At 38.4% G+C, this 13174-nt stretch overlaps 1 pseudogene; it reads left to right on the plus strand.

Annotated features, from left to right (window-relative positions):
* The first annotated feature begins 1685 nt into the window (after positions 1 to 1685).
* LOC117706831 (large ribosomal subunit protein uL14 pseudogene) lies at positions 1686 to 6656 on the plus strand (annotated as a pseudogene).
* The last annotated feature ends 6518 nt before the right edge of the window (positions 6657 to 13174 follow it).

Here is a 13174-nt window from a genome sequence, read left to right on the forward strand (position 1 = left end):
AAAGCTCCAAGAGGAAAAAAACCCCACAAGTCATATGTTAAAGAAAACCCAATGGGATAACAGCTTATTTCTTGGTGGAAACTCTGAGTGTCAAAAATCCTGAAGCAATGAATTCTAAGTTCCAAATGACTAACTACCTACCAGGACTTCCTACCTAGACAACAGTACTCAGCAAAACTCTTAGCCATAGTTGATGGACAAAAATAGTTTCCTCAATCCAAACAACCTAAAACAGTTCATATCCAACAAGAGCAAACTGAACGGGACACCACAGGAAGCACTACTTTGAACTGAAGAGAAAGTGAAGATGGTCTAGAAAGAAAAAAAAAAACTTAATTTAATAAAAAATAAGTCATAGCCAAGAACTCAAACCAGCAAAATGTATCATAATGACTGTAATCGACACATCTTCAAGTGAAAGGATAGAAATAAAATATGCAAAGCAAAATAGGTCAGATGCTGCTGTCCTTATGAATATCTTAAAAATAGGCTCCAAACTAAAGCTAATCAAAGGAGATAATGAAGGGATCAATTAGGAAGACACATACTAAGCTTATGAGCAATGAATACTAGCAAGCTCAATTTCATAAGAAAACATACTGATGGAAATAAAGACATGTAAACACAAGCACAATAAGAATAAGGTATGTGGTGGTTTGAATAGGTACAGCCCACAGAGATTTATGTGTTCAAATGCTTGGCCCATAGGAAGTGGCACTGTTGGAGGAATGTATCACTGTGGCACTGTATCACTGTGGGAGTTGGCTTTGATATCTCCTATGCTTAGCTTGGCATGCAGTCTCCTTCCACTGACTGTAGATCAACAAGTAGAACTCATAGGTCCTTCTTGAGCAGCATATTATCCTTGATGCTGCCATGATTCTTGCCATGTTGATAATGGACTAAACCTCTGAAACTATAAGCCAGTTCCAATTAAATGCTTTCTTTTATAAGAGTTGCCTTAGTCATGGTGTCTCTTTACAGTAATAGAATAGTGACTAAGAAAGGTAATTTCAATACCCTCTTGTGTCAATAAATAGGTCATCTAGATAAAAATAAACACAGAAAACGCGAAACTAAATGACATTGACAAAAATGGCTCTAAGAGACACGTACAGAATAGTCTACTCAAAATCTCCCAGATAAGCATTTGATTCTGCACTACTAGAAGCTTCTAAAGCCCACATGCTGTGACATAAAGCAAACTTGAATAAATTCGGAATAACTGAAATAACCCTGTGTATTTTATCTGACCAATAAAACAAAATCAATAGCAAATAAAGCTCTATTAAGTGTATGAACTCATAGGGATTAACAGCTCATTGCTGAATGATGAATGGTTGAAAGAAGAAATTAAGAAAGAAATAAAACTATTTCTGAAAATAAATAAAAAGAAAAGACAATACCACGTGTATGCATTTAAAGCAGTTCTAAGGGGGAGGTTTGTAGCCATAAGTGCCAAAATCCAGAGTTGTGGAAAACAGTCACAACAAGTACATCTACAAAATACCTCTGCACCTATAAGACTCAGGGAACATTGCAGAAGAGGATGCAGAAAGGTTTTTTGTTTGTTTGTTTGGATGGTTGGGTGGTTGGTTGGTTTTTGAGATTGAGTCTCCTACTAATGTCAGAAGTTACCCTCATAACATCTCACCGAATGACTGCTAAACATGAGTTAAGCAAGGATGACGCCACTAGACATGCCAAAATGGACAGGAAAAAGCTCAAGAGGGCTCAACCTTATTCAAAAACCTACAGGCAATTGAGGAAAACTGACACCTGGAAAGGTGGTCTTCCCCGGTGGAGAAAAAAAAGCACTAACTGGTTATCCAGTACCAAATGTTTAGCCCTGAAAACACACATACAGGGAATATAATGTAGACTGTGCAGGTTATACTTAGGAATACACATGCATATTTATATGTCTATTGTTTTATGTCATTGCATTAAGTTGTCTTTGTACAGTCTTTTAAGAGACTTAATGTTTTAAAGATCAAAATACCAATTTTTAGATTTCCTTTCTTGGCGTGTTTTCTCTAACTTCTTCCACGTTTTATTATTTAATGTGTCCTGATTATACTTTTCAATTAATCTCTCACTGTAGGGTCTAGGCTAACTTTGGGGTGATGATTCCCCTGCCTTACCTATTCAAGTTCTGGCATTTCAGACTCAAACTGTCACCCATGTCTTTTGACCTTGAAATTTTAATAATTTCCTCTTCTGCTCCTTTACCTTCACTTTTTCTTCTTCCTTCTTTCTTTCCTTCCTTCCTTCTTTCCTTCCTTCCTTCTTTCCTTCCTTCCTTTCTTTCTTTCATTCTTTTTTGTCCTTCAATGAGATCAGTTTCCTCTTTATGTTGTTTTTTTTCTCCTAATTTTCATTGTGCCTCTTTATAAGTTGTATTTATATGTTGGATTTTGTCCGTTTTAATTAGTTTCCCAGTCTTCATTTTCTTTTTATTTGGATTCTAAGTTCTAATATATTTGCTGTTTTTGTCTTTCTTCTGGCATTATTCCATATTAACTTTTTCTGTACTGACCCACAGTTTTATGTCTTCCGAAATCAGTTAAAACTTTCCTGGCTTCTTTTTCCTTCTATTGATGTTGTAGTTGTCTTGACAACAGTTTTTAGATGACTACTGCTATGTCTCCACAGTATGTTTCATGGTGCTGATGTAAGTCTAGAGCCTTACACACACACACTGAATATGCGTTTCAGTGTTCAGCTACTTCAGCCTAGCTATGAGAAGCTTGGGTTCATTTCCCATCTTCTTATGTGTCTGTGTGCTATCAGTAAGTCTAAAGTGGTTACTACTTTCTGATCACTTGGCTCAATTAGTATAAGGTTATCAATGGTATTTTGTGGAAGAGTTAGATAATCAAGATCTCTTTGAACTAAACCGTAACTTAGGCTGGAGAGTTAACATATACTTGAGGTAAAACTGTAAATTTTATACTACTGGACTGGCTAACTGAATTAAATTGCTTCTAGTTGTCCAAGTGGGCAGCTATGGAGATAAAATGAATATGTTAGATCAATAGTTGCACACCAGATACCAGGAAATGTGTTAATCTGCTCAAGTAAGGACATCACATTTGGCACAGTGCCTGCAATCAGAGTCACTACTTGATTAATTGGCCATTTCATCTCTTATTCTCCCTGACCTGTAAGTCTTCTGCATAAGGCAGATAGGACAGTGTTAGGGAGATGTGGGAACTACCTCCAAAAAATTAAGGGGAAATAATGATCGTCTCTGAAAAGAATTCTGGACCACTAAGCCAGCAGCAAGGAGAAATGGATCCTACACAGAAAAGAAGAAAGATATGTGCAGATATTTCAATCCTTTCAGCAAAAGTTCTGAGGGCTAGTTGTCCCCATTTTCCAATGTAAAGAGAGAATAATGAGAGAAAACCAGGAAGTGCTTAAAAATACTTCAATATCTTCTGCCAACAGGGAACTAGATTTGAAATTTGCATTGAGATTCCCTCTAACTTCAGCCAGAATGGCCATGATACAGAAACCAAAATGTTTTCAGGGAGACAGGGGAACAGAATCCAATATGTCATTGGCAGGATATAAGTCAGTTCTAACACTCTGAGGATGGAGAATGTGGGGTATACATTATTCCAGACACTACAGAGATCTAGTGTAAATCCAGTCCACTTGAACAAAAAATTAAATCAGCATGAGATACATCTAAACCACTTTCCAGGTTAGAGTCCAACTAGCTTATTTTAGAGATATCTTCATACTTGTGTTTATTGTGGTTTCTAGTAACAGGCAAGCCATGCAACAATGTAGGTGTCAATCAACTTCCAAAACAGGTGGATGGAGGAAATGTAACATAACAGAATAGAACTGTTGAGTCATGAAGAAGAATGGAATACATTTTGGGGGGGGGGTAGGAAAAAATGTTGTAGTAGAAACCATTTTTAAGCAATATCTAGAATCATAAAGACAAATAATATATGTTTTCTAATATCTATGGAATCTAAATCACATGAAAGCAGAATTAGGGGGACAATTACAGAACTAGAAGAGAAGCAGAGGGATGGGAGAGGGATGGTTGCACAGAAAAGAATAGCTATGAATTGATCAGCTTACATTAATGTAGAAAAGTGTGATATTAAACTCCCTTCATTGTGTAATTAATATAGACAAATAAAAATGAAATGCAGTGACTAATACATGGCATTTGCTTCTATTTTAATTTCTATTTAACTTTTATCTCATACAGAATTGCCTGATATCTGTACTGACTAATAGATTATCAGACTGCACTATAAAATTAAATAAGGGTGTCCACAAGACCTCTACATACCTAAGGTCATTGCAGTACTTCTCATAAAGGCAAAAAGACAGAAGTGCCCATGTCTACCCTCTGATAATGAACAAATAAATAAAGTTACATGTTCATATTAGAGTACAACTTGGCCATAATAATATTCAAATCCTGCCATTTATAGCAATATGGCTAAAACTGGAGATCACTACATGAAGTGAAATAAGCCAAGCATAGACAAGTATGTGTCAGCATAATTATTGAGTCCATTTCTTTTTTTGACCATGAGTGCTGCCATGCTCACATAACAGATCTTGAGTTCTTAAAAACCTTCCAAGCTTGCACACTTCACTGGTAGTGACTATCATTAGGATTTGAGCTGTGGTGGGATTCATATCTAGACCCACCTGGAACAGATATGCACATCTTGACCTACATACACTGCACAGTGCACATTGCCCTGCACACCTACACGCACTTGCACACACCGTCCCAAGCCTAATGTGAAGTGTTTTTTTTAATCTGTCAAAAACACAAAAAATGATGTTGAATGAAAATGCAAGAAATGCTAAAAATATTTCAAGTCTCTATGCCCATCATATGGCTCACTTAATTTAATCTAAATATATAAGATTCCCTAAGGCCAAGCATAAGGGATGGGGACTATTTGATTTGATGTGAGCTCAGCAGCTATAAGACCATTGACTGCCTCCTTCTAGGGCCTGAGTATGGCTCCCAGCAGTCACAGGTACCTCACAATCACCCCAAATCCAGTGCCTGAGCCTCAGTACCCACTGTGCACACATGGCGGACACTCACGCACACACCCAGCTTCACATAAATGACAACAGAACAAATCTAAAACAACAAGCCATTTAGCAAGTGGTCATTTCTCAGTTAACAGCTAATATATTTATTCTTGTTACTTTACAAGTAAATTTATGTCTTCTTGATATTTTGAGAGATGACAGAGCTTTGACTTGCTATATTTTAATTTAAAATCTGGGATTACAACTCAAAATCTTTCTTCCAAATTCTGTGACTCCCTGTAGGTACTATCTAAGGGACCAGTTGACAGAAGTTTCTAGAATCACACAGGGAGACCCATAAAAATATATATGACATGATAATAAATTATTTCAGTTCCTGGCTTGTCAGAGAGTGTATTGTTAGTTCCCAAACCACTTATTATTTTCAAATATATATTTGCCCATGGGTCCTGCAGAAGCGTCAAGTTCCTCAGGCAGCAAGAGGTCAACTCAGTTGAGGAAAGCAGGAAAGCTCAGGTCTGGGACAGCAGTGTTGGGCTCCCTATCGGCACCTCTTGCTCCAGCATCATGTGAGAGAAGGTCCTGCTCTAGGTTTTTACAAAAGGCAGTTACATCCTGCCTTCTCCAGATTTCCTGAGTGACAAATGTCAGAATTAAATCGTTGCAGCATGTGGCACATTTTTTTTATCCACATAAATATTGAAAACATATTTACTGCAATATTGAAGGGATTAGAGCATTCAGAAAGGGAAAGTCTGACCCAAGCCTCAGCTGCGCCGCATTCCAGCACACTCCAGACTTTGCCAGCACTCATCAGCAGCTCAAATCCCTGACAATAAACAGCCCAGGGTGGGGCCAGGGCTCTTGGAGTGTGCAATTGCTGGACATTCATTCGCTGCAGCATTAGCAGCGCTGGTGTCGGCTGGGGTTGCCCATCATGCCCTGCTTCACTCACATCAGAGCCTTAGAAATTGGTCTTATGCTTATAACTGCAATATAGTGTGTGTGTGTGTGTGTGTGTGTGTGTGTGTGTGTGTGTGTGTGCTAACACATAACTTTTTTCCTGCTGTACAATGTAATAAAGAAGTCATGACTGCCAAAATGGACATGATTGCCTGAGTTAAGAATCGGTCCTGGAACTCTTTCTGGGCACTCAGGATGTCGAAGCGAGGGAGGACGTGGTGTGACCTCTAGAGCAAATTTTCAGATTTCCATGAGTCTTCTGCTAGGAGCTGTGATCAACTGTTCTGACAATAGAGGACTGAAGAATCTGTGCATCATCTCTGTCAAGGGAATCAAGGGACCGCTGAACAGACTTCCTGCTTCTGCTGTGGGCGACATGGTGATGGCCACATTAAGAAAGACAAACCAGAGATAAGAAAACAGAAGACCACCTGGAGTGGTAATTTGACAATGAAAATCACATTGAAGAAAAGATGGAGGAGATGGTCTGTTGCTTTATTTGAAAATAATAGATCATTGAAGTTGAAATGAACAGTTCTGTTATCACAGGTCCAGTAACAAAGGAGCATGCAGACTTGTGGTCCAGTATTGCATCCAATGCAGGCAGCATTGCACTATTTTCCGGTGTATTTGTAAAATAGATTCATTAAAAAGCTTTGTTCCAAGAAAAAAGAAGAATAAAAAGAATAGGAGGAAGAGGAGGAGCAGGAGGAAAAAGAGAAAGGAGGAGGAGGAAGAGGAGGAAGAGAAGAAGAATAGGAAGAGGAGGAGGAGGAGGAGGAGAAGAAGAGGAGGAAGAGGAGGAGAAGGAAGAGGAGGAGGAGGAGGAGGAGGAGAAGAAGAGGAGGAAGAGGAGGAGGAGAAGGAAGAGGAGGAGGAGGAGGAGGAGGAGGAGGAGGAGGAGGAGGAGGAGGAGGAGGAACAATAACCAGACCTGCTTTTCAGAAAATTCACACTGAAAATCTCAGCCTGCATTAATGGTTTCTACCTGGCTTCTGATGCTGTGAGCTGTCTGATTTCAGCTCAGAAGCTATTTGGTGTTTCCTTTGCATTTGTCTTCTGGTATTCAACATTTTCACAATTCTCCCTGAGTCTCAGGTTGGACACTACGCAAGCAATGTGATAACTAAATCAATAAGCAATAAAAGTCAGTCTATTCAATTGGAAACGGGAGTGAGTGTCAGTCTGGTGTCCTTTTGATGAATAATGGTATTTATAAAATTCTCAGTGAAGAAAGTGAAAGGAATTTGTATGTGTAGAGCAGGAGAAGTCAAATGAGCCAATAACTTTGAATAAATGTATATATACACACATGCATATATAGATGTGAATATGTATACACATTTATATATGAGATATATATACAAATACAAACATGTTGGGCAGAGCCCCTTAGGGAGAATCATAGAAAGTGAAGTTTGGTTAACTTGCTGTATTTATGTTAAATCATTAAAGTAAATTATTGCTACTTTTACTTATAGAAAATATATTTATATTATAGAAACATATTTCCATGGTACATTAAAAATAACATATATTTCTTACATATTTTCATTAAAGTGTATGCTTAAAAACTCTATATGATTGTCCAGAAATCTAGAAATTGAGTATCACTTGAGTATCAAAAGTTGCTTTTTTTATGAGATTTAAAAATCAATACCACATACCTGTTTTTCTGAGCCCTACAGTCATAGTAAGAAGTTTATCTTCTTGCAATCCCACCAACAATGGAGGAGTGTTCCTCTCTCTCCACATCCTAGCCAGCATCTGCTGTCACCTGAGTTTTTTATCTCAGCCATTCTCACTGGTGTGAGGTGGAATCTCAGGGTTATTTTGATTTGATTTCCCTGATAACTAAGGATGTTGAACATTTCTTTAGGTGCTTCTCAGCTATTCAGTATTCCTCAGTTGAGAATTCTTTGTTTAGTTCTGTACCCCTTTTTAATAGGGTTATTCGATTATCTAGATTCTAACTTCTTGAGTTCTTTGTATATATTAGATATTAGCCCTCTATCGGATGTAGGATTGGTAATGATCTTTTCCCAATCTGTTGGTTGCTGTTTTGTCCTACTGACAGTGTCCTTTGCTTTACAGAAGCTTTGCAATTTTATAAGGTCCCATTTATTGATTCTTGATCTGAAAGCATAAGCCACTTATGTTCTGTTCAGGAAATTTTTCCCTGTGCCCATGTTTTCGAGGCTCTTTCCAATTTTCTCCTCTGTTAGTTTCAGTGTATCTGGTTTTATGTGAAGGTCCTTGATCCACTTGGACTTGAGCTTTGTACAAGGAGATAAGAATGGGTCGATTTGCATTCTTCTACATGCTGAACTCCAGTTGAACCAGCACCATTTGTTGAAAATGCTGTCTTTTTTCCACTGGATGGTTTTAGCTCCTTTGTCAAAGATCAAGTGATAATAAGCATGTGGGTTCATTTCTGGGTCTTCAGTTCTGTTCCATTGATCTTCCTGCCTTTCTCTGTACCAATACCATGCAGTTTTTATCACTATTGCTCTGTAATACAGCTTGAAGTCAGGGATGGTGATTCCTCCAGAAGTTCTTTTATTGTTGAGAATAGTTTTTACTATCTGGGTTTTTGGTTATTCCAAATGAATTTGCAAATTGTTCTTTCTAATTCTATGAAGAATTGAGTTGGAATTTTACATTGAATCTGTAGATTGCGTTTGGTAAGATGGCAAAAGCAATTACTATATTAATCCTGCTGATCCATGAGCATGGAAGATCTTTCCATCTTCAGAGATCATCTTTGATTTCTTCCTTCAGAGACTTGAAGTTCTTGCCATACAAATCTTCACTTGCTTGGTTAGAGTCGAGTCATATCGAGATATCTTATATTATTTGTGACTGTTGTGAAGGGTATCTTTTCCCTATTTTTTTTCTCAGCCTGTTTATCCTTTGAGTAGAGGAAGGCTAATGATTTGTTTGAGTTAATTTTATATCCAGCTGCTTTACTGAAGTTGTTTATCAGGTTTACGAGTTCTCTGGTAGAATTTTTGGGGTCATCAGTCTGGTGGTTCCTCAGAAAATTGGTCAGAGTATTACCTGAGAATCCAGCTACACCACTTTTGGGTATATACCCAAAAGATTCTCCAACATATAACAAAGATACATGTTCAACTATGTTCATAGCAGCCTTATATATAATAGCCAGAAGCTGTAAAGAACCTAGATGTCCTTCAACAGAGGAATGGATACAAAAAATGTGGTACATTTATACAATAGAGTACTACTCAGCTATTAAAAACAATGAGTTCATGAAATTCTTAGGCAAATGGATGGAACTAGAAAATATCTTCCTGAGTGAGGTAACCTAATCACAAAAGAACACACATGGTATGCACTCACTGATAAGTGGGTATTAGCCCAAATGCTCAGAATACCCAAGATATAATTTACAGACCACATGAAGCTCAAGAAGAAGGAAGACCAAAGTGTGGGTGCTTTGGTCCTTCTTAGAAGGGGGAACAAAATACCCATGGGATTAAATACATAGACAAAGTGTGGCAGAGACAGAAGGAAAGGCCATCCAAACACTGTACCACCTGGGAATCCATTCCATGTACAGTCACCAAACCTAAACACAATTGTGGATGCCAAGCAGTGCATGCTGACAGGAGCCTGATATAGCTGTCTCTGGAGAGGCTCTGCCAGAGCCTGACAGATATAGAGGGGATGCTCACAGCCAACCATTGGACTGAGCATGCTGTCTTCAATGGGGTCCTCAATGGAGGAGTTAGAGAAAGGACTGAAGTAGCTGAAAGGGTTTGCAACTCTATAGGAAGAACAATAATATCAACCAACCAGACCTTCTAGAGGTCCCAGGGACCAAACCACCAACCAAGGATGACATGTGTAGGGACAGGTGACTCCAGTTGCATATATAGTAGAGGATGGCCTTTCTTGGGCATCAATGGGAGGAGAAGCCCTTGGTCCTGTGAAGGCTTGATCCCCCAGTGTAGGGGAATTCAAGGGCAGGAAAACAGGAGTGGGTGGGTGGGTAAACACCCCCATTGAAGCAGGGGGAAGGGGATGGGATAGGAAGTTTTGGGGGGAGGCTGTAAAGAGGATAACATTAAAAATGTTAATTTAAAAAAATATCCAATAAAAAACACAGTTTATCTTTAGCCTTCACAGGACCCCAGATCTCTGCTATGAAGGCTCTCTATTCATTCTCTGTGACTACACATTTCTTACTAAATCACTAGTAAACACTGCTGAGATTTTTCTCCCTTTATCTGAAATAGAAGCTCCTAGAGAACAGACAGTATTGGGAAAGTTCATAATTTCATTTACTAACAGGGAAGGTTCACAAACAAACATACAATAAAATCCACCTCAACACAACTCCCTCAATCACTAGGAGAGAAACCCTGAACTATTCTCATAATGGATTTCACAAATATAGGCATCCAGAACTTATCCTGTCTATGTGGAGACTGGAAATGTCTCTCTTTAGGGAATTCCAATTAGTTGATTAAGTAGCATGTGTATGCTGACAAAAAAATAAAAGATCTTCTGTGTGCAGCAGTCAAGCAAGACCATCAAGAAGATGTAGCAGAGTTTCTTCTCTATGAAGCACAATAGTTCATTGTCTTGAATATGGGTAAATTCAGATGTAGAGGACCAAGACTTAAAGACTGTCAGACAACCATAACCCAACAATACGCAGGAAGATGGCAATACAAGATGAGTAGGTCAAAACAAGCAAGTTAAGAATGACAAAAGAAACCTGAAGGACACACAGAACACCAGAAGAAATGATGACTGGCTGAGTACTCTCAGGCAAATCAAAGAAAGAAACACATTGCTGTAAAAAGACCTGGATGTGGAAACAAAAAAGACTTGTTCTGGGAACCATAGATAACTTTCAGGAACTAAACAAGAATATCAGAAATGAAAATTGAATATATTGACTGGGAAGTCTCATGGAGAAAACATCCCCCAAAGAAGAGCAAAAAGAAGCAGTTTAGAACAAGTTACAGGTAAAAGGAGAGAGGGTTGGGGAATACAGAGGGTGGGGCTCGGGTCCTACTCTGAAAAAGTGGTTCCTGCCATAGAAAATAGAGGGAAGAAGGAGTGAGAAAATAAATAAAATAAGAAGCCACTCTGGAACCAATGTTTCTAGATTGAGGGGTTTCATATAAGAACCCAGAATTTCAAAGAAAACAGGAAGACTTCTGAACTTGACACCAGCTTCTAAATATTATCAAGGATACCAGCATGATACTCAAAGATGAAAATAACATGTTAAACACCAAGATTACATTTCAAGATAGAAGAAAGCAGACCTATGCTTTAAAATGGAAGAAATTGTATCTAAACTCACATTTAGTCCTAAAAGGTTATCAGCTCCACTACACACGATTGTCTTCTTGGCATCACAGTGGTAAAATTCTTCATCTGAGCATGGATGTTCTCTCCAAGCTGCTGGTGAGCAGGCTTGCAAGAATTGTATGTCATAACCTGTTAAAGCTACAGAAGTTGGTTGAGCATGTGGAGCAGGAGAAGAGCAACCCATAGACTTAGCAGGCAGGTGAGTCTTGAGAGAACAGGTAGTATTCGAAGATCAATTGTAGGACTTCAACTCATTTGGTAACTTAGATATAACTAAGACAAATGTTTCATTAATTAAGGAGAACTCAGAGAAGTGATTTATAAAGAGACTTGGCAAAGAGAGGCAATTGGAAGGTCAAGGGCAAACACATTGTTTAAGAAAAGAAATGCAGGAGCTGGAGAGAAAGCCCGGAGGTTGGGAGTGCTTGCTGCACTTGGAGAGGACCCAAGGCTTGCTCTCAGCAAACACAGTATTCACAACCACATGAGGCTCCAGTTCCAGTTGATGGGTCACCCTTTTCTGGCTTCCTCTGTCATTACATTCACTTGCATGCATACTTGCACACCACACACACACACACACACACACACACACACACACACACACACACAGAGTTTTGGTTTTTCCAGGCAGGGTTTCTCTGTGTAGCTTTAGCTATCCTGAAACTTGCTTATGGTCTTGAGCTCATAGAGATCTGCTTGTGTCTGCCTCAGAAATGCTCAGCTTAAAAGGATGCCCACCACTCACCGGGAAAATAAAATATTTTAAGAGAGAAAAAAAATCAGAAACATTCCCATTTTACATGACTCAAGTTGGCATGTCTTCATAATGTGGACAACTGACCTAACTAGAAAGAAAACGCACCAAGAATCACAACGCTAAAAAAAAAACTAAGTAGAGATGGAAAAGAAATTTAAATAGAAGCAATTGTCTCTAGGAACCAGTGAGCTATAAACAGTTTGGAGAAGAGGCTGGGATACTCCCTGCCTCATAAAGCTGTGGAATTTTAATAGATATTTATGTTCGAGAAAATTAAATTGAATTTCAACTAAAAATGATTATTCTTAAAATGATCCTGTGAAGTGAAGGCGCACAACCCACACTATCTAAGAGATGAAGTGATATGTCTGTGCCGGTGAAGAATGCTGAGAACAGCTGAACACAGCAGAAGGGACCATGGAGTGTGGAACTTCATTTCCCATGGGATTGTGCAAGCACATGTCTTTAGTGTAACCTGCTCCTTATTCCCACAGAGATGGCTGGTGGGTTCCGTGAGCTCCCAACTCAATGCTCTCCAGATGGAAAGTTTATCACATCTTCCACTCCCTCCTTTGATCTGATAGAATTCAGTTTACATTTGCATCTAATCCAATTTTATGAAGAAAACGTCTAATGTGAAAAGTCACAAAACTGCTAAGAGAACGTTTACAGTATCATAAAACATACAATCATAAACATTCTTACAGTCACACTGTATACTAGCCAGCTTTAACTTTTAAGTTGTAGAAGCCAGTGAGCACATGCTGATGGTCATTCTTGATGGTTTAAATTTAAGGGGTATAGTGCCAGTGGTCATAAAGGAGGGCAAAACACTCTCTAAAAATAAAATAAAGAATTCCATGAAACTAAATGTATGAACATGGAGAACAAACAGAATAATAGTTTAACTGTTAATAAAAACTTAGTGTGTGCATCAAAAGTTATCATTTGGAATCAGTTATTATTTGGAATCAAATAATGAAAAATGTCTTACTAAATAGTCAAGTTAATATTGTCATTTTAGTTTTTATGCAAAGAAAATAATCA

Source organism: Arvicanthis niloticus, chromosome 4 (genome assembly GCF_011762505.2).
Source record: "Arvicanthis niloticus isolate mArvNil1 chromosome 4, mArvNil1.pat.X, whole genome shotgun sequence".
NCBI classification, from domain to species: Eukaryota; Metazoa; Chordata; class Mammalia; order Rodentia; family Muridae; genus Arvicanthis; species Arvicanthis niloticus.